General features: G+C 42.6%; 1 pseudogene; it reads left to right on the forward strand.

The window, feature by feature from the left end:
- Nucleotides 1-6,134: 6,134 nt before the first annotated feature.
- LOC114217379 (large ribosomal subunit protein eL39-like) lies at nt 6,135-6,290 on the forward strand (annotated as a pseudogene).
- The last annotated feature ends 16,156 nt before the right edge of the window (nt 6,291-22,446 follow it).

A 22,446-nucleotide genomic window follows, 5' to 3' on the forward strand; every position in this document is an offset into this window, starting at 1 on the left:
ACAAGAAAAAATTTGGCAGAAATTCAAATACTTAGAAGCTAAAGACCACTCTGCTCAAGAATGTTTGGGTCAACCAGGTAATCAAAGAACTTAAACAATTCATGGAAATCAATGAGAATGAAAACACATCGGTCCAAAACCTATGGGATACTGCAAAGGTGTTCCTAAGGGGGAAATACATAGCCATCCAAGCCTCACTCAAAAAAATAGAAAGATCCTGAATTCACCAACTAACTCTACACCTTAAAGAATGAGAGAAAAAGCAACAAACGATGCCTAAGCCACGCATTAGAAGAGAAATAATTAAAATTAGAGCAGAGATCAATGAATTAGAAACCAGAAACACAGTAGATCAGATCAACGAAACTAGAAGTTGGTTCTTTGAAAGATTTAATAAGATCGATAAACCACCGGCCAGACTTATCCAAAAGAAAAGAGAAAGGACCCAAATTAATAAAATTATGAATGAGAGGGGAGAGATCACGACTAACACCAAGGAAATAGAAACAATTACTAGAAATTATTATCAACAACTATATGCCAATAAACTGAGCAATCTGGATGAAATGGAGGCCTTCCTGGAAACCTATAAGCTGCCAAGACTGAAATAGGAAGAAATTGACAACCTGAAGAGGCCAATAACCAGTAACGAGATTGAAGCAGTGATCAAAAACTTCCCAAAAAACAAAAGTCCAGGGCCTGATGGATTCCCTGGGGAATTCTGCCAAACATTCAAAGAAGAAATAATACCTATTCTACTGAAACTGTTTCAAAAAATAGAAACAGAAGGAAAACTTCCAAACTCATTCTATGAGGCCAGCATTACCTTAATCCCCAAACCAGGCAAAGACCCCATCAAAAAGAATTTCAGACTGATATCCCTGATGAATATGGATTCCAAAGTCCTCAACAAAATCCTAGCTAATAGGATCCAACAATACATTAAAAGGATTATCCACCACGACCAAGTGGGATTTATCCCCGGGATGCAAGGGTGGTTCAACATTCTCAAATCAATCAATGTGATAGAACACATTAATAAGAGGAGGGAGAAGAACCATATGGTCCTCTCAATTGATGCAGAAAAAGCGTTTGACAAAATACAACATCCTTTCCTGATTAAAACCCTTCAGAGTATAGGGATAGAGGGAACATTCCTCAAGTTCATAAAATCCATCTATGAAAAACCCACAGTGAATATCATCCTCAATGGGGAAAAGCTGAGAGTCTTTCCCTTAAGATCAGGAACACGTCAAGGATGCCCACTCTCGGCACTATTGTTCAACATTATACTAGAAGTCCTACCAACAACAGTCAGACAACAAAAAGAAATAAAAGGTATTCAAATTGCCAAAGAAGTCAAACTCTCTCTTTTCGCAGACGACATGGTACTTTATGTGGAAAACCCAAAAGACCCTACCCCCAAATTACTAGAACTCATATAGCAATTCAGTAATGTGGCAGGATATAAAATCAATGCACAGAAATCAGTTGTCTTCTTACACACTAACAACGCAACTGTAGAAATAGAAATTAGAGAAATGATTCCATTTACAATAGCACCAAAAACCATAAGGTACCTCGGAATAAAGCTAACCAAAGAGGTAAAGGATCTATACTCTAGGAACTATAGAACGCTCATGAAAGAAATTGAAGAAGACACAAAAAGATGGAAAAATATCCCATGCTCATGGATCAGAAGAATAAACAATAAAGACATTGTTAAAATGTCTATGCTACCCAGAGCAATCTATACCTTCAATGCCATCCCAATCAAAATTCCAATGACATTATTCAAAGTGCTGGAACAAACAATCCTAAAATTTGTATGGAATCAGAAAAGACCCTGAATCGCCAAGCAAATGTTGAAAAAGAAAAACAAAGCTGGGGGCATCACACTGCCTGATTTCAAGCTAGATTACAAAGCTGTGATCACCAACACAGCATGGTACTGGCACAAAAACAGACATATAGACCAATGGAACAGAATAGAGAGCCCAGATATGGACCCTCAACTCTATGGTCAAATAATCTTTGACGAAGCAGGAAAAAACATGCGATGGAAAAAAGACAGTCTGGAAAAAAGACAGTCTCTTCAATAAATGGTGCTGGGAAAATTGGACAGCCACATGCAGAAGAATGAAACTCGACCATTCTCTAACACCATACACAAAGATAAACTCAAAATGGATGAAAAACCTCAATGTGAGACAGGAATCCATCAAAATCCTAGAGGAGAACATAGGCAGTAACCTCTTGGACATCGCCCACAGCAACTTCTTTCAAGATACATCTCCAAAAGCTAGTGAAACAAAAGCAAAAATGAACTTTTGGGACTTCATCAAGAAAAGCACAGCAAAGGAAAAAGTCAACGAAACAAAGAGGCAACCCACAGCACAGCAAAGGAAAAAGTCAACGAAACAAAGAGGCAACCCACAGAATGGGAGAAGATATTTGCAAATGACACTACAGATAAAGGCTGGTATCCAAGATCTATAAAGAACTTCTCAAACTCAACACCCCAAAAACAAATAATCCAGTCAAAAAATGGGCAGAAGATTTGAAAAGACACTTCTCTAAAGAAGACATACAAATGGCTAACAGACACATGAAAAAATGTTCATCATCATTAGCCATCAGGGAAATTCAAATCAAAACCACATTAGATACAACCTTACACCAGTAAGAATGGCAAAAATAGGGAAAGAAACAACAAATGTTGGAGAGATTGTGAAGAAAGGGGAAACCTCTTACACTGTTGGTGGGAATGCAAGTTGGTACAGCCACTTTGGAAAACAGTGTGGAGTTTCCTCAGAAAATTAAAAATAGAGCTACCTTATGACCCAGCAATTGCACTCCTGGGTATTTACCCCAAAGACACAGATGGAGTGAAAAGAAGGGCCATATGCACCCCAATGTTCATAGCAGCAATGCCTGCAATAGCCAAACTGTGGAAGAAGCCGAGATGCCCTTCAACAGATGAATGGATAAAGAAGATGTGGTCCATATATACAATGGAATATTACTCAGCCATCAGAAAGGATGGATACCCATCTTTTACATCAACATGGATGGGACTGGAGGAGATTATGCTAAGTGAAATAAGTCAAGCAGAGAAAGTCAATTATCATATGGTTTCTCTTATTTGTGGAACATAAGGAATAACATGGAGGACATTAGGAGAAGGAAGGGAAAAATGAAGGGGGGGAATCGGAAGGAGAGATGAACCATGAGAGACTATGGACTCTGAGAAACAAACAGGGTTTTAGAGGGGAGGGGGTGGAGGGATGGGTTAGCCCCGTGATGGGTATTAAGGAGGGCATGTACTGCATGGAGCACAGCGTGTTATACGAAAACAATGAATCGTGGATCACTACATCAAAAACTAATGATGTATTATATGGTGACTAACATAACATAATAAAATTTAAAAAATAAATAAATAAAACTAAAATTACTTAATCACTCCCCCCCAAAAAAACACAAAGACAAAATCATGACTCTTGAGACGTACAAAAACTGGAAGAATTCCTCACCACCAGCAAACCTGGAGTATAAGAAATGGTAAAAAAGAAGGAAAATGATACAGATGAAAATATAGATCTACAGAAAAGAATGAAGAAACCTAATATTGTAAATATACAGGTAAACATATAAGATTTGTTTCTTATTATTTAAATATCTTTTAAAAATAATTACACAAAAACAATCACAATGTAGTATAGGGTTTATAACATTTGTAAAAGTAAAATATATGGCAAAACAACACAAAAGATGTTGAGAGAAATGGGAGTATACTGTTGTAAGTTTCTCACATTGTACACTTAATAGTAGACTGATAAGTTAAATATGTATATTATAAACCCTAAAGCAATCAGTAAAATAACAAAACAAAGAGTTATAATCATCTTACAAGTGAAATAATAAAAGTAATCAATCCAAAAATAGATAGAAAAAGGAAGATGAGAACAAAGAATAGTGGAACAATTAGAAAACAACTAGCAAGGTAACAGATTTAAACATAACTACATTAATATTCACATAAAGTGTAAATGGTCTAAATAGTCCAAATAAAAAGAAATGACTGTTAAATTGGAAAAAAAAAAAAAAGCAAGACCCACTGTATGCTGCCTATAAGAAATACACCTTAAATATAAAAGCACAAATATGTTAAAAGCAAAGGATGGAAAAGGATATACTACACTAACACTTACCAAAAAAAGCTACAGTATCTATAGTAATACTACACAAAGTAGATTACAGAGTAAGGTATAAATCAGAGGTAAAGAAAGTCATTTCATAATGATAAAATGGTCAATTCATCCATATGACAAAACAATTCCCAAAATGGTGATGCATCTAATAATAAAGTTTCAAAGTAAATGAAGAAAAAAACTGGTAAAACTATAAATGAGACCATTTTAGTCAAAACTTCAGTACTCTCTACAATTGATAGAAAAAAATAGACATGGGGCGCCTGGGTGGCTCAGTCGTTAAGCGTCTGCCTTCGGCTCAGGTCATGATCCCAGGGTCCTGGGATCGAGCCCCGCATCGGGCTCTCTGTTCAGGGAAAGCCTGCCTCTCCCTCTCCCACTCTCCCTGCTTATGTTCCTGCTCTCACTATCTCTCTCTCTCTGTCAAATAAATAAATAAAATCTTTAAAAAAAGAAAAAATAGACAGGAAATCAGTAAGGACATAAAAGATTTAAGCAATGGTATCCATTAACTTGACCTAATTGATACTTATAGGAAACTCCACCCACAAAAAAAGAATACACATTCCTTTCAGGTGCACACAAAACATTTCCTAAGATAGACCATATTCTGAGCCATAAACTTAAAGTCTTAAAAATTGAAAAGAATCTGTCATACAATGTAAATTCCCTGCCCACAATGGAATTAAACCAGAAACAAATAACAGAAAGTTTTCTGGAAAGTCTCTCAATATTTACTAACAGACTTTTAAAAAACCCACAAATCAAAGTATAAATCAAAATGAAAAATAGAAAGTATTTTGAACTGAATGAAAATGGCAAAAACACAACAAATTTGCAGGATGGTACTAAAACACTACTTTGGGGAAATTTATAGGACTAAACCCCTTTTATGAAAAGAAGAAAGTTCTCAAAACTTCAGTTTACACCTTAAGAAACTAGAAAAAGAAGAGCAGACTAAACTCAAAATAAGTAGAAAAAGGAAATAAGATCAGAACAAAAATCAATTAAATAGAAAACAAGGAAGCCATATAGAAAAATCAATGAAACCAAAAAATGTTTCTTGAGAAGATCAATAAAATTGATGAGTTTCTATTTTTTTCAGGAAAAAAGGAGAGAAGGCAAAAATCACCAGTATTAGGCATGACAGAGGAAATATCACTGCAGAGTCTATGCATACTGAAAGGATAATAACAGAATATTATTAAAAACTTTATGCCCATAAACAGACAACAAATAAAACAGACATATTTCTTGAAAAACACAAACTACCAATGTTCAGTCAAGAATTTGATGACTAGAATAACCTTACTATATCTATTATAGACATTTTTTCCCACAAAGAAATTTCCAGGCCCAGATGGCTTCACTGACAAATTCTACCAAAATTTTAAGGAAGAAATAATATTAATTCTATACCAACTCTCCCAGAAAATTGAAGATGAGGAATACTCCCCAACTTCTCTGAGATCAGCATCACCCTGATACCAAAACCAGACAAAAAGATTACAATAAAACAACAGACCTGTATCCCAACAATTTGAAATCCAGAAGGAAAAAAATAAACTCCAATCCGCATTTTGACATGATATGCAAGAATTAACTCAAAATGGATCATGCACCTAAATATAAAACCTAAAACTACAAAACTTCTAGAAGAAAATATAGAAGAAAAACCATTGTGACCTCAACTTAGGGAAAGATTTCTTAGCTCCAACACCAAAAGCATGAGCCATAAAGGAACAAATTGGAAAACTGGACCTCATCAACATTCAGCATTTCTGATTTTTGGAAGACATTAGTAAGAGAATGAAATGACATGTCACAGACTGGGGAAAAATTATATATTTAATTTAAAAACATGCACCCAGTTCTCTTTTTCTCTGCCATCATGGTGTATGCAGTTGACTGTCCCTCACCATGTCTTCTCACAAGACTTTCAGGATCAGGAGATTCCTGGCCAAGAAACAAAAGCAGAATCATTCCATTCCCTAGTGGATTCAGATGAAAACTGGTAATAAAATCAGGTACAACTCCAAGAGAAGGCATTGGAGAAGAACCAAACTGAGTCTATAAGGGATCGCACATGAGATGGCGCACATATTTATGCTGCATGGAGGTCATGTGCTCACATCCTATCACTCTGTGAATATCAATACCACCTGAACAATAGACATGTTTTATCAGGGAAATTATTCTTCTCTGTTACTATGCTTTTGCACCAGTAGGTTAGTTCAGTAATAAATATGAGACCTTAAAAAAATTGCATCCAGGAAGCATAAAGAATTCTCAAATTCAATAATAAAAGATAGACAACCAAATAAAATAATAAATCTATGAGCACACCCTAGGGTGATCCCTAATAAGTTGTATCCTTGTATAATCATCTTCCCCTGAGTGCAAGTAGAACCCATGACTTGCTTTTAACCAATAGATTATGGCAAAGGTGATGGGATGTTACTTCCATGATTACCTTATGTTACACAAGACTCTATTTTGGCAGACTGGAGAGAGTCACATGGCAAGGACCTGCAGGCAGCCTCTGGAGCTAAGAGGAGATTCCAGATGAGATAGCTAGTAATAATCTGGGACTCTGGTCATACAACTGCAAGGAAATGAGTCCTGCCAACAACTTGATAAGCTGGGATGTGGATCCTTCCCTAGTCAAGCCACCAGATTAGAAATCAACCAGAAAGGACACCATGTTGACAGCCTGGGGAGACCTTGAACAGAGGACTCAGCAAAATTGTGCCCAGACTCCTTACCCACAGAAATCATGAGATAATATGTGTGTACTGTTTTAAGCCACTAAGTTTGTGATTGTTATGCAGCAGAATACTAATACAAGCATAAAAGGTTTGTACAGACACTTCACCAAATAAGATATATGGGTGTCAAATAAGCACATGAAAAAAGTGCTACCTATAATTAGTAATTAGGGATATCTAAGTTACAACTGCAATGAAATAATAATACATACCTTTTAGAATTGCCAAAAGTGGTGGCAAGGACGTGGGGAAACTACAACTCACAAAAGTGCCTGGTTGATCTGTACAGTGTTACAGCCTCTTCAGAAAGCAGTTAAATGGTTGCTTGAAAATTAAACATATACCTATCCTTTATTAACCAGTCATTACTCTCCAAGGTATCTACCCAAGAGAAAAGAAAGCATATATGTTCATCCAAAGCCTTGTACATGAATATTCACAATGTATTTATCTGTAATAGCCGAAAGTTAGAAATACCCCATGCAGCAATTGGTGACTGGACCAATACACAATGGAATACTACTCAACAATAAAAAGGAATAAACTATGGATACTCACTACAACATGGATGAATCTCAAAATAATTATGCTGAGTGAGAGATGAGATAGCTAGTAATAATCTGGGACTCTGGTCATACAGCTGCTGTATGTACAGCCAGACCAAAAAGAATATATACTATATTATTCCATTTATATTAAATTCTGGAAATTGCAAACTAATCTATAGTGACAGAAGCCAGACCAGTAATTGCTTATATGCAGGGGAGAAGCAGGAAGAGATTGCAAAGCAGCACAAGTAGACATTTGGGAATAATGGAAGGATAAGTCATCTTGATTGTTCTGATGGTTTCACTGATGAATACATATGTCAAAACTTATCAAAATGGTGCACTTTAAATATGCATGATTTATTGTGTGCCAATTATACCTCAATAAAACTGTTAAATTTTTAAAATAAAAAGAAGAATTGTGGGAGAATGACAAAGGTGTATTTTAGATAGGATGTGCATGGAAGGCTTTCTGCGGAGGTGCCATTTGTGTAGAGATATGACTGGGGAGAAAAGCATTCCCAACAGAGGGAATAGCAGGTACAAAGGCTCTCGGCAGGACTCTGCTCAGCACATCAGAGTGCAATGTGCCTGGAACAGTGAGCGAAGGGCAAAGATGAGGTCAGAAAGATAGAGAAGGCCCAGATCATGTAGAGCTTACTCTGAGAGAGATGGGAATGTACAGGATTATTTTGCACTGAGTTGTGACATCATCTGACATGTTTTAAAATTATCATTCAGAACTATGACTATCATTCTCAACTATAAGGAGGAAGGTGGAAGCAAGGAGACAAGTGGGTGGACTATTGCTCTAGTTAGGTAAGAGATCATGATGACTTTGCTGCAGGAAGGTTGTGGTGGAGGTCAAGAATAGGGATTGGAGGCAAGATTATTTCAAAGACAAGGCTGCCTCGTTCTAGTGACAGATCAAACATAGAGGAAGAGAGAATTCAAAGATGATTGATTCTAAGGTGTTTGGTCTGGACATCTGGAAAAATTAATTTGCCCGTTACTAAAATAAGGAAGTCCAGGTTGCCAGTTTCTAAGATGTGTTCAGCTTAGGATATGTTAAGTTTACGGTGCCTGTTAACAACAAAGTGGCCATATTGAGCGAGCTGGCTAGATAGGTCTGTGATCAGGGCAGAGAGGTCAGAACTGGACCTGGGATACAAATCTGAGAAGAAACTAGAGAACAGGAGGGAGAACTGAGCAGTGCGCATATAGGAGGTAGGAGTGAGAGATCAGGAAGAAGAGGAAAAACCGGGAAAGACTAGCAGTGTGAACCAAGGGAAGAAAGTGTGTCAAGAAACACCGGGATTAACTGTGGGGAACTCTGCTAACAGGCCAACATATGAGGACTCTGCATTGCCCACTGAATTTAGCAATAGGCTGCCTGGGCTCACGGGAGAGTCAGAGGTGAGGAAGTGGAAGCAGCAAGTTATCAGCAAGTTTCACTGTCAAAGCAGGCAGAGAAGCTGAAGAGTAGCTGAAGAGGTACGTGGCGGTCAAGGGAGTTTTTTTTTTTTTTTTTTTTAGATTGAAGATATTATTATAGCATGTTTGTATTCTGATGGGAACACTAGCAGAGAATACAGAGGTAAAAATTAATGATGCAAGAGATGGGGCGGGGATTGGGACAATCGCAGAAAAAGTCCTTGAGCTGCTGGAGCTATAGGAGATAAAGATGAAGAGGTGAGAAGAATCTAGCTGTGGTGGGCTTTTACCCAAATCTACCACTGCACACCCAGGGCCAGGAAGGAACCTCAGATTGATGAGTGCCTGTGATACCCCAGGAGCCTCTTCGTATTTTCCTCGACCACCCTGGGAGGGGTTATTTTTAGCCTCGCTCTACAGCAACTAAGGCTCAAAAGGATGCGATGACCTACCATATCACCCACAGCAACCCCAGTGACACCAAGCCTGCAGCAGGTTACTCTGGGCACAAGAAGGCTGCCCCCTACCTTCTACACCTCCCAACTTGCTCATCATGATGACATCCAAACACTGAACCTGGTCTGAGGCCAAGACTGTGCAAAGAAGTTTCACTCTCCCCATTTGCTCTGCACTTCAGCTACACAGGGCAACTTGGACCATTGGTTTTCTTACCACCCTCTTTCTTCACAAATATAAAAACATAGAGTACTAAAGCTAAAAGACAACTCAGAGATCACCCAGTCCACCCCCATTCCCATAAAAGGAAACTGAGGCACAAGAGTACATAGGCACATGCTCAAAGGCAAGCAGAGCAAACTCTCATCTCATTGTCCATGGGCTGTCAAACATCATTCCCCCCTTGTCGCCAGAGATGTGAGTGCACACGCCCTTGTGTACAAAATCGATTTGAAGATGCAAATTGGCTACATCCAATTTCATCCAACTGTCCTCAAAATTTAAAAGCTCTGCTGACATGCACAGAGCAAAGACTAAATTGTCCCCCTGAGAGAAATAGTCTTGGAAACAGCCTCGTGCGTCCCTGTCCAAGGTGCTAGGGAGCAGAGGCCGTGAGAAAAAAGCCTGAGTCGGCCAGGTCCACATGTATCCTCCTTGGGAAAGGACACTGTTGGGGGCGGGGGGTTGCTGGCAGAGCCTGGAGTTTGGGGTGGAGGCAGATAAAGGGGTCCCCTGAAGTCCCTCTGACTTGGAAATGGATTGATACCTTCACCCAGGATTCCCAGCAGGGTTGTTTTCTGATATAAATGAATGTTATTCCAGAGATGCATGATGACTAGTGCTGAACATCCCTGCCCTGCCTGCTATGAGTTTAGAAAGAGGATGGAGGAAACAAAGTTTAAAATGACACTATTACTCTCAAGGAGACCCAGTGACATTCCCTGAGTGCCAGGGACTCCAGAATAGGGCATCAGTTGCCCCATGACCTGAACTTCTGACTTGGCAAATGGATTCACCTAAAAGTAGATAAATCAAACTCCACAGATTGATTAAAGCAGGGGTTTTCAAGCACTCTTTCAGAAGCAGAAATGTCTGATCCAGAAGACACTAAACACAAAACTACTGTGCTTGAAGGAGTGGAAGCCTCACAGCCTGCCCTTGGCTGCTCCCAGACCTTGGAAGCACTTCTGTAGGGTTTTTAGAAAAAGAGTTGAAAATCACTAAAGTTAACTCACAAAAGGTCTGTACATCTCTGCCCCACCTCATTCTTCACCAGGTAAATAGCCCTGCCCAGGCTGAGTCTGTAACAAATCACATGATCCTCCCATACACATATCATGAGTAATGAGGCCTCTGCCCATTGTTACAAAAACTTTTGGTCACTGACAGACCTGAATTATACCACATTTTTTATCACACCCTGCTCTTTTCTACATTCTGCTTGCAGCTTCCCAATGACCAGTGTGGGCTGACTCCATCTCTAACCTCTGCCCCATTCTGACATATGCCAGGGGATGACCTCATGCCTCTGCATGAATGGACTTTCTGGTACCTCTCTGTAAACTGATGCTGTCAAAGGCCTGCCCAGATTCCTATTTTGGTGGCATCCTGCAGCAAGCACATATACCTCTCTGTCTGAGAGCTTTCTTTTGGTCTGCAAATCTCCAAGGCAGTCCAGAAATGCTGAGTCAATGTGCCCATGAGAAGCCATCAGCCAATAATTCTTGGATAAGATAACTCTGAGGAATGCCTTAATTTGTTTCTAAGTTACCAAGTAAAATTGAGCCCAGTTCCTTGCTGGGCTAGTAACTTGCACAATAAGACACCTTTCCAGATTTCTTCCCTTCCCTGTGCTACTTCCCCACTCCCCTACCAGTGCTTCCTAAGACCAACTCCCAAATAAACTATATACATTCATACCTTTGGCTCAGGTAATGCCTATGAGGGAACCCAGCTGAAGACATTTAATGCTGGAATGGAGGTAGGAAGCAGACCTTCAGCATGAGGTTCTGGAATAAGATTACATGCCAGCCAAATAATAATGAGGACCACATTGCCGGTGATAAGTGAAAAGATGACAAGACCAGCATGCTCTGGCATCACAATTGCTAAAACTCTTACCTGTGGTGAGATGAACTGAGGTGAAATACAGACAGAAGGAGGAAGGCGCTGACATATACAATAGGTCTAGCACAATGCTACTCAAAGTGCAGTCCATGGGCCAATCCCAGTTCATGAACTGTTTGCCACCAGCCTCTGACAAGTAGAAAAATTGAGAAAAAGCATATGGAAACTTTTATAGCAATTTGGCAGAGATATTTTATGTCTGTTGGACTTAATAATTTTATTTTTTTTAGGATTTTATTTATTTATTTGACAGAAGGAGAGAGGGGGACAACAAGAGAGGCAACACAAGCAGGAGAATGGGAGAGGGAGAAGCAGGCTTCCCGCTGAGCAGGGAGCCTGATGCAGGGCTCGATGCCAGGACCTGAGCCGAAGGCAGACGCTTAAAGACTGAGCCACCCAGGTGCCCCAGACTTAATAATTTTAAAAATGATTCTTATACCATGTATGCCTTTTTCATTTAATTTTTCTAGGAATTCATCAGTCCACAAAGGTTTTTTTTTTAACTATTCCTTACTAATAGATGGTCTAAGAAGTACTGGGCAAGACTTAAAAACTATGCGGGTGATGATAATTACGGTGGAGTTGTTTACCTGTTGTTAACTGGAGAAATATGATAAGCTCAGATCAAGCAACAATCAACTTAAAAGCCAGAAGGCCTCCATGGGTTCTCATCTCTTGTGACTGACAGACAGACTGAGCTGAAAATCAGGCTCAAAATCTGATTGTAAGAGTGGCAGAGTTACAAAGGTGATTGGATTCACAGCCCCAACCATCTTTCAATGCTAACAGCAGACCCCCAATAAGAAATGAATGGGACTCTAAGATGCACCAGAAGGACGTTTGGGTTGGCACCCTTGAGAACCTTGAAATCCCAGACTCCCTGAATCTCTGGGCCAGCAGAAATATCCCCTCACCATGTAAAAGAGACAGGTTTTCATTTGTCTAGATCTATGCAAAAGCTTCACCATCGCCAGTGGCTTGCAAAATGATTCTTACCCTCTTCAAAGGGAGCATAAACCTCCCTTTATTGTTTCTAGACCAATATCTAAAACCAATTCTCAGCATGACTTGACTAGGGAATTGTGTCACTTACTACACAATAAAATAGAGTATTCAACGAAAAAATCTGTTGCAAGCCCAACAGGAACTTGAAGACTATGCCTCAGAATGGAACTTAAGAGTGCAGGAGTGGGTCGGTAGAATATAAGTCTGGGTGTGCACAGTTCACTGATAGGAGAGCACTTCCCCATGACTCAGGATTTAGTGCCCTGGCAAGGACATCTAAAGCCAGTTCTAACACACTGTTGGCATGGCTCCTTGAAGCTTGGAAACAGTAACAGCCTCTAGTATATGAGGTGGAAATGCCAGAACTTCCTTGGCAGAGTATTGAGGAAGAGAACAAAAGGCTCAGAGAGGTACTCTTGTTGGAATGAATGCACTAGATCAGACCAGAGAACATGCTAACTGATTATGTTTCCCAGGAGAGCCCAGAGGACCCTCTCCTCACTAAAAGCAATAAAATATTGGGGCACAGTGATCAGAAGTTCAGTAGTAGCTATTTTCTGAGGCCAGGGAAAACAGTGGGAGATGCTGCCATGGCTCCCAAATGTCAACACAGCTAAGATTCTATAATAACCAGGCTAAGTCAAAAGCAAAGTGAATGCAATTATGTGATAGGCAGCAGGGCTGGAATGATAACCAGATGGAGGTCTTGACCTGTTGGGATCTGTTGCAATGACTAATAATCCATGGTGTTTCCAGAGGTGAGATAGATGCTCCCTGCTAACAAAAGTATTGATTGATTTACATAATCAAAAATTATCAAGAAGGGGTGAGCAGAAGGTGGATGTCAGCCACCACAATAAAAAATTATAATCCCCTATCCAGTTTCCAGACCTGAGCTAGTTCTTGGACCCAGAGACCATTAGTGGAAAGAAGCCAGATCCCCTTGACAAAAGGCCGTGAAAATGCCACAGAAAATATATACAATAGCAATCCTTCCATTTCTTCCCTAAAAGAACTTTTGGGCATTTACAGGATGACTGTATATACTGGGGAAGAGAGAATGCCCAGAAAATTCAAAGGCTTTTGGATACAGGGTCTGAGCATATTGAGACTGATACCAAGGGACACAGAGTGGGAGCATAGAGATGCCATGTAATAAATGGCCTCCTGGATAATGTCCATTTCATTAACTGGGTCTAGAGATTTGCAGCTTCACTCTGTGATCATTTCCCAGGTCCCTGGGTGCATAATCCAGATGGCTACACCTCACAGTTGGCAGAATTCTCACACTGCCTCCTTAACCTATATAGTAGTCATTACAGTAAGAAAGTCTAAGTAAAAGTCTTCTCCAGCCACATACACACATGCCCACACATGAACTCAAACACACCACACATTCACACATACACAGAGACACACACATACATACCACTAGACCAAGAGAGTAAAACTAAAGCAATACTGCATCTTAGATGGAATGTTAAGAGACTAGTGTCACCTTCAAAGACTTCAAGGATATAAGACAGTGGTCCCATCATATTTCCCATTTAATTCCTTAGCAAAATCAGAGTGATCATGGAACATGACAATGGACTACTATAAACTTAACCAAGTGGCAGCCTTAGTTGCAACACTTTTTGCCAGACATCTTTAGTAGAACAGATCCACACAGCTTCTGACACAGTATGTGGTTCTCAAGCTAGTGAATACATTCTTTTCAATCTCCTTCAAGGAAGATCAGGACAAATTTGCATTCACTTGGAATGCATATCTTACATTTTAATGGTCTTGCCCCAGATTAATTAAACTTTTCTGTTCTCTGTCCCTATATAGTTTAAATGGACCTTGATTTTCTGAGCATGCAACAGAGCATCAGACTGGCCCATTATACGGATAAATAATCATAACAGGTCTGGTGAGCAGGAGGTGGCAAATAATCAGAAGCCCTGCTAAGACATGTTCACCAGAGATGGGAGATAAGTCCTACGAAGACCCAGAGGCCTGCCACACCAATAAATTTTTTAAAGGCCCAGTGTTCTGGGGCATATTGGGATATTTCCTCCAAAGTGAAGGTGAAATCACTGGACCTTGATCATCCACCTTTAAGAGAGAGAGACGCTTAATTGGCACCATAAGACCTGCCAGATTCCGTGATGTTAGCAATATCCAGGGTTGATAACAATGTAGTTTGGAGTCTCTGACAAGCTTAAGCAGGAGAGTCACATACCAAAACCTGGGATTCTAGAGCAAGGCCATGCTATCTGCAGCAAAAACCTTCTCAACATTAAAAAAGCAGCTTCAAGGTTGCTATTAGGCTCTAGCCAAGACTAAGCATCTGACCATGGGACATCAAGGAACCAAGATACCAGAGCTGTCCATCATGATCTGGGTGTTTTCAGACCCGCCAAGTCATGAGATGTGTGGACACTGAAGCATTCTATCACTTAACAGAAATGGCACATTAGGAAGCAAGCCAAGCAGGTCCAGGGGGCACAAACAACTAACACCCACTTTAGTTGCATGGCTTCCTTCAGCTCACAGTTGTAGGTCCCTATCATCAGTTGACAGAGAAGGAAAACCCTGGGTCTGGTTCATAGATAAATTATCTCCATATAATCGATCCCACTTACAATTGCACCAAAAACCATAAGATACCTGGGAATAAATCTAACCAAAGAGGTAAAAGATCTGTACTCTAGAAACTACAGAACACTTATGAAAGAAATTGGGGAAGACACAAAGAGGTGGAAAAATCATTCCATGTTCATGAATTGGAAGAATAAACATTGTTAAAATGTTTATGCTGCCCAGAGCAATTTACACATTCAATGCAATCACTATCAAAATACCATCAACATTTTTCACAGAGCTGGAACAAACAATCCTAAAATTTGTACGGAACCCGAATTGTCAGAGAAATGTTGAAAAAGAAAACCAAAGCTGGTGGCACCACAATTCTGGACTTCAAGCTTTATTATAAAGCTGTAATCATCAAGACAGTATGGTACTGACACAAAAACAGACACATAGATCAATGGAACAGAATAGAGAGCCCAGAAATGGACCCTCAGCTCTATGGTCAATTGATCTTTGACAAAGCAGGAAAGAATATTCAATGGAAAAAAAAAACCAGTCTCTTCAACAAATGGTGTTGGGAAAATTGGACAGCCACATGCAGAAGAAGGAAACTGGACCACTTTCTTACATCATACACAAAAATAGACTCAAAATGGATGGAAGACTTAAATGTGAGACCAGAATCCATCAAAATCCTAGAGGAGACACAGGCAGCAATCTCTTCGATCTCAGCCGCAGCAACTTCTTCTTAGACACATCTCCAAAGACAAGGAAAACAAAAGCAAAAATGAACTATTGGGAATTCACCAAGATAAAAAGCTTTTGCACAGCAAAAGAAACAGTCAACAAAAGTAAAAAGCAACCTATGGCATGGGAGAAGATATTTGCAAATGTCCTACCAGATATCCAAAATCTATAAAGAACTTAATCAAACTTCAACACCCCAAAAAAACACAAAAAATCCAGTCAAGAAATGGGCAGAAGATATGAACAGACATTTCTCCAAAGAAGACATACAAATGGCCAACAGACACATGAAAAAGTGCTCCAAATCACTCGTCATCAGGGAAATACAAATCAAAACCACAATGAGATACCACCTCACATCAGTCAGAATGGCTAAAATTAGCAACTCAGAAAACAACAGATGTTGGCAAGGCTATAGAGAAAGGGGAACCCTCTTACACTGTTGGTGGGAATGCAAACTGGTGCAGCCACTCTGGAAAAACAGTATGGAGTTCCTCAAAAAGTTAAAAATAGAACTCCCCATGACCCAGCAATTTATCCAAAGGATACAAATGTAGTGATTTGAAAGGGCACCTGCACTTCAATGTTTGTAGCAGCAATGCCCACAATAGCCAAAATAGGGGAAGAGCCCAGATGTCCATCAAAGCAGCCCAAGTATTCATCAACAGATGAGTGGATAAAGAAGATGTGGTATATATATATATACAATGGAATACTAATCAGTCATCAAAAATAATGAAATCTTGCCATTTGCAACGATGTGGATGGAACTAGAGGGTATTATGCTAAGCGAAATAAGTCAGTCAGAGAAAGAAAAATGATGAAAATTAGAGAGGGAGGCAAGCCATAATAGATGCTTAACTCGGGGCACTTGGGTGGCTCAGTCAGTTAAGTGTCTGCCTTCAGCTCAGGTCATGATCTCAGGGTCCTGGGATTGAGCCCTGCATCGGGCTCCCTGCTCAGTGGGGAGTCTGCTTCTTCCTCTCCCTCTGCCCCCACACCTGCTTATGCTCTCATGCTCTCTCTCTCAAGTAAATAAATATAAAATCTTTTTTTTAAAAGAAGAGGCGTTTAACACTAGGAAACAAACTAAGGGTTGCTGGGGGTGGGATGGGAGGATGGGGTAATTGGGTGATAGACATTAAGGAGGGCTCTTGATGTAATGACACTGGGTGTTATATGCAACAGATGAACCACTAAATTCTACCCCTGAAACTAATAATACACTATATGTTAACTAAATTGAAATTAAATAAAGAATATTTAAAACGTTATCTCCATATACTGGTATGAGCCAAAAATGGACTATCATCCCCAACAGCCTGGCACAGAGGTGGCCCTGAAAGGCAGCAGTGAAGGGAAGCCCTCCCAGTGGAGAGAGCCTCAACTACTTCAACTGATCACCAACCTGGTGTGGTAGGAGAAGGGGCCTGAGGTCATGGTATTCACACATTCCTGAGCAGCTGAATGGTTTAAAGCTAGTTATGGTCAGGGGTCTGGAAAGTTCAAGATTGGAAGATACAAACAAAGTGTACAGAGTTTTCTCAATGCCGACCACAAAAGATGCATTGAACAACGAAACGGACAGGATTCTGAGATCAGCTAGCCTCTGCCCTTGACCATCCCAGTGCATGGAGCCATGGTGCTAGGGTAGAAGGCTATCCATGAGCCCAACAGAACTGACTCCTTATCAAGGTTGAAGGGGCTCATCCTCTCAGGGATAACAGCTTGGTCTATCCCACCAGGCAAGCCAAGAAAAGTCGAAATGCTAGCTGAGCAGAAGAAGTAAGAATTAGTGGTAGAAGGGCAATATGATGAAAATCAAGACAACCTCTATACCCCCTGCAGCAGCAAAAACTTCAGTTTGTCTCACTAACCTTCTAATTGTCTTTTTTTTTCCAAGAAACTGTGATCAGTCACCATTTAGAAGGAGCAGTGAGGACATAGTAAACTGAAGCATGAGGGATCTGGGTGGACCCTAGCAGATACAGTCAGTTCCCTGCCCCCCGTCCCCTAAGCACGCTTCTCTAGTCCATGCTGACAGCATCCCACTGCACTTGCAGCTCTCCTCCAAGATTTGCCAGACTGCTGGGGAATCAATGCACCCAGAAGCAGCACCAACCAGTGCTGGAGTGTTGGAGGTGTTGGGAGAGTCATACTCAATTTTCTCACCTTTCAGGTGGGATAACTCTCTAGCATGTTTTGTGCTATTCCCCAGAGCTCCCCAGTGGGAATGAGTCCCAGTTTCCCACAGATGTCCCCTGCCTAACAGTAAACCCTTTATTGGCTTTCTTCCCTGCCCTCCCTCATTTCCCCACTCCTGGGATCACCTCCTAAATACATTACCTACACTCAAATTTTTGGCTCAGAGTTTGCTTTTGAGCAACCTAAAACGTTCCCAGGTGAATCCAATTTCAATCTCCTTCCTGGACTCTTCCTCTTGGGACCCCACATGTTAAGTAAAATTCCAAGCTCCCTCATGGACAACTTCTCCTGCCCCTGGTGGAGGCAACTTCTGGGCTTCTCTCCCTTCAGTTTGCTTTCCAGACCCCACTGCAATCAGGTCTCCCTGCTCCTCAGCAGGGGAGCTTCCTGCATCACTGAAGTGTCAGGTCAAGCTTGCTCAGGAGGTCCAGAAAGCCTGGGGTGGTCCACACCCTGCACCCAGACCCACACAGTGCTTGAGTCCAGGTCTGTGAATTCCCTGGACAAAAGCATGCATAGGGGAGAGCATATTCTCAGAGATGCCCTCTTGTCCATGCTCTCTTCCTGCAACTCTATTCCCCACCGGTATCTCAGTGGTCTCCTCATCCTCAAAAACCAGCAGCACCCATCAGGCTAGTCACTATTTCCTCACGAAAGCCTCCTGATAGCTTATCCCTTCAAAAACACTCACCATTCCTTTAAGGGAAGGACCAGGGTCACAAAACTGCAATTGGGAAATTTCAGGAACCATGACACTGAGTTGGGTTGGTATTCTGACCTCAAGGGACCTTCTCAGCTCGAAATCACACCACGCAGACAGCCACTGATTCCGCTAGGCCTACAGTACATGAGAGAATCTTTGAGAATCAGTTGGCCCTTGAGTTCCAGCAATGCAAGAAGAGAATTCTACCCTAAACCCAACATCGAGGGAAGGGGATCAACAGAGACCCTGAAGGAAGTGGAGGACGGAAGAGAGGCATCAAAGGGAATAAGATGAAATAGGAAACACTACAGTAGGGCTCAGGGAAAAAGGAGAATAGGAGAGAAACCACACACTCACTCCCAAACAAAACACACATACAAACACAAACAAAGAGAAACATCAGCAGAGACCATAAATGAAATTTAAAGTTGTTATGGCAACCGGAGCAGGTGGGTGGGCACTTGTGCCTACTGAATTTACAAAATTAAAGTAAGCATTGCATTTGCTAACTAATTAAATAATGCTTTCTAAATATTTCTAATCTCCCAGCCATCAGGGAGATTAGAGGAAGACAAGGAAGGCAGAGAGCTGGAGCTCCTATTTATTTACGGGGGGGTGTGGGGGGGGTGTGGGGGGGGCCTAGAGAACTGCTTCACTAGGTGGCTCTGGCTGAGGACAGGGAGGGTCCTTAGGGAGCAGGGTGGGCCCTTCCAACAGGTCAAAGCCAGCTCCTGGGGAGGGCAGGAAAGGCCTGGAGCTCTCCCTTGGAACCTTCCAGAAGGGCGACAAAAGGCAGGGCGAGCCTAGCAGTGTGTGTCCTCGGCCCCAGGCATTCTGGAGTCCCCTGCCACCCACCCCCAGCCCCTACAACAGAAAGAGGCTGGGTGATGTGGGGTCCCAGGGGATGTGCGGACCAGAGTCCAAGCCCTCTTCAGAGGCATTGTGAAATAAGAGACACCGGTCAAATCAGGCAGCTGGCGGGAAGAGAACATTTTTCTTTCAGTGTGGGGGGTGGATTGGTTTATTTAAGAAAAAAAGAAAAAGCAACCTCTACTAGGAATCAGATGCACCATCTTAGCCGATCTTCCCTGGGGAAATAAATTACACATACCACTGTACACAAACACAGCTCTGAACACAAACCCAGCTGGAGCACGGTGGCACTTCTGTCCCTGGGGAAATAAATTCCAATGTCTATATATCTCTATCTATAGATACATACACAGAAAAGGTCACACCGTGTCTCCTTCGGTGCCCCTTTCACTTGAAATTAAACAATAATTGTGTCAGTGTTTAGTCTCCAGCAAAGGACTGAGCCCCTGGATTGGAAATCTCCCATGAATAGCTCCCATAAATGCAGGCAAACACGGGCCTTCTTGTCATGCCCATGGGCAAAGGAAGAGAGGGTACAGGACACCAGGATGCAGGGATGTGTGTGATGGGAGCATCCAAGGAGGCCCGCCTGATGTGACGAGCCAAGCAGGGCCCGGGGATGTGCGGATCGCAGGCAACTGGGGCTGCACTCCTGTTTTCCTGTGTCAGTGGTGGTGGTGGTGGGTGTCCCTAGGAAAGGACAGGTCCTCTGTTTTCCTTCCCTGGCTACAACCAGCCCAGCTTGCAACTGTAAGTTCCACTGAACTGAAAAGCTCTGGAGGCAGAAGTAGTCACATTTTACAGATGAAAAACTGAAGGCTGGGATGGATGGCAGAGGTTAAGGTAAACTCCATGAGGGCAGCAGTTTCATCTCTCAGGTTCACTCTTGTACGCAGCGCTTGGCACATAAGGAAGGGAGGACGGAGGGAAAGGGCATCCTGTCTTCCTGTCCACTGTCCCGTCGAGTAAGCCATAAGTTTTCACCGCGGTGGACGCCAGGATGTGGCCGCGCTGTGCCATGGGCCGTGATGTAACCATGTCGTGCTCAGATTGGAGCAGGAAGGGTGGTCTTGGCAGGACCAGATCATGTGGCGCAATTCAGTCTGAGGGTTCTTTGCTTCCCCCCGCTGGCCCCGTTCACAGAACCCTCTGTGTGAGCCTCCGCCAGCGCCCCAGCCGTGTGCAGCCCTCCTTGTCTAGCTCCTCCCACACTCGGTCCCCCACACACTTGACACCTCAGTCCAGACGGCGGGCTCACAGTTTGTTGGTGTGCATCTGCACCCGTACATATCGTCTCTCCAGCAAGGGTGCAAGCGAATGCCTGGGGTGGAGCTATGTGTGCCCAAGCTCATTGACAAACGCTGAGTGGGTTTTCTGAAGGACAGGAGCCAGACCCCAGGGGCTCAAGGGAACACCAACTCCAGTTCTGCAGTGGACATCCGCTTTGAGGCCTTAAACAGCTTCGGACACATCCAGATGAGCAGCGTGGCATTTCTGTTTCAGCTCAGGAAGTCCCCCAGGCTCACTTTCTTTCTCCACATACATCTACCCTCTCTGACACTTCTCTGCCTGGCTGTCTGCTGCCTCACCCCACTTCTCTGCTCACAAACCTCTGTCGGAACCTGGCTCCAGACGGTGCACCTTGCTCAGACATGGGAATCCACGGCTCCAAAAGCTTATACTTGGGGCAAGAGCATCCACGCCTCCTGGTCTTGGAATCCAGGATTCAGTCCAGCTTGAAGTCCAGACCCCCCCAGCTCCTGTGGCTTCAGGGGGAGAAAGAGAGAAGACCACCAGGATAAAGGTTCCTCAAAATTGGTAAGTTGAAGAGGCAGCCCAGGCCTGAACTGAGAGGCCCCTGCAGGCCCCTGTGAGTGACCACATGGCCCACTGGCCTCAGCCTTCTTTGTCAGAACAGGCGCAACGGGCATGGACCAGCCCACATCCTGGCACGGGGGGGCTGCCTGTGCCCTTCACTGATACGCTTGTTCCAGTAAAACTAGGCCCTGTCCTTCCCAATCAGCTTCTGGGCCATGAGTCCCCAGGGAAGGAGAGAGCGAGAACTCAAGACACAAGTGGAGATGTCACTTCCCATCGAGGTCTAGCACCACAAGCAGGCAGAGGGGCTGCCCGTGACTCACTGAACTCAGTCATCATTGCCTCCCTTCCCTTTAAGACTCGTCTAGGGCATCAGGTCGGGGGAGTGTGTGAAGCCGGCAGGACAGGGCAGCCTGTCAGCTGCGCACTGGTCATGAGGCCTGGGCCAAGTCCAAGGCCGCATCTCATGGCAGAACCAGACAAGACCCCAGTGGCGGTCCACTAATCTCATCGACCGGGGGCATCAGCTGTGTGTCAGGCACTGTGCCAGGCTCCGGGATTACAGAGAAGAATGAGAGGGACCCAGGCCCTGCCTTCACGGAGCTCACACTCTAGAAACAGGCAACTCTGTGTCATGAATGCTCCAATACAGAAGGACAGAGTGCTATGGGAGCCATGGGGAGAGGGCAGAGGAGTGCGGGCTCCTGGGACAGTACTCCCAGACCAGGAGGGCAGTTAGGCCCTCATCAACACAGTATGGGGGCTACAGGTGTGAGCTTGCACGAAGGACACACCTGGGTCTAAATTCTGGCTCTACATATATTAGCTGTGTCACCCTGGGTGAGTAACTGAACTTCTCTGTGCCTCAGTTTCCCTCCGTAAATGGGGATGGGGAAAATAAAATTGCCTGTCTCATAGAGCTGTTGTAAGAATCAAATGAGAAAATGGATATATGAAAGCACCTGGCGCAG

The sequence above is a fragment of the Eumetopias jubatus genome, unplaced genomic scaffold, assembly GCF_037043125.1.
Source record: "Eumetopias jubatus isolate StellerSeaLion01/CBP00866 unplaced genomic scaffold, mEumJub1_p1.0 scaffold_2, whole genome shotgun sequence".
Taxonomy (NCBI): Eukaryota; Metazoa; Chordata; class Mammalia; order Carnivora; family Otariidae; genus Eumetopias; species Eumetopias jubatus.